The sequence below is a fragment of the Lottia gigantea genome (genome assembly GCF_000327385.1).
Source record: "Lottia gigantea unplaced genomic scaffold LOTGIsca_143, whole genome shotgun sequence".
Taxonomy (NCBI): Eukaryota; Metazoa; Mollusca; class Gastropoda; family Lottiidae; genus Lottia; species Lottia gigantea.
In genome coordinates, this window is record NW_008707672.1 from 460,048 (window position 1) to 461,096 (window position 1,049).

Here is a 1,049-nt window from a genome sequence, read left to right on the forward strand (position 1 = left end):
ATTAAAACTGCATCATGTGCTATCATTATACTCAATCTATTAAAACTGCATCATGTGCTATCATTATACTCAATCTATTAAAACTGCATCATGTGCCACATTATACTCAATCTATTAAAACTGCATCATGTGCCATCATTATACTCAATCTATTAAAACTGCATCATGTGCTATTATTATACTCAATCTATTAAAACTGCATCGTGTACCATCATTATACTCAATCTATTAAAACTGCATCATGTACCACCATTATACTCAATCTATTAAAACTGCATCATGTACCATCATTATACTCAATCTATTAAAACTGCATCATGTGTTATCATTATACTCAATCTATTAAAACTGCATCATGTACTATCATTATACTCAATCTATTAAAACTGCATCATGTACCATCATTATACTCAATCTATTAAACTGCATCATGTACCATCATTATACTCAATCTATTAAAACTGCATCATGTGCCATCATTATACTCAATCTATTAAACTGCATCATGTACCATCATTATACTCAATCTATTAAAACTGCATCATGTACCATCATTATACTCAATCTATTAAAACTGCATCATGTACCATCATTATACTCAATCTATTAAACTGCATCATGTACCATCATTATACTCAATCTATTAAAACTGCATCATGTACCATCATTATACTCAATCTATTAAACTGCATCATGTGCTATCATTATACTCAATCTATTAAACTGCATCATGTGCTATTATTATACTCAATCTATTAAAACTGCATCATGTGCTATTATTATACTCAATCTATTAAAACTGCATCATGTGCCATCATTATACTCAATCTATTAAAACTGCATCATGTGCTATCATTATACTCAATCTATTAAAACTGCATCATGTGCCACATTATACTCAATCTATTAAAACTGCATCATGTGCTATCATTATACTCAATCTATTAAAACTGCATCATGTGCTATCATTATACTCAATCTATTAAAACTGCATCATGTGCTATCATTATACTCAATCTATTAAAACTGCATCATGTGCCACATTATAC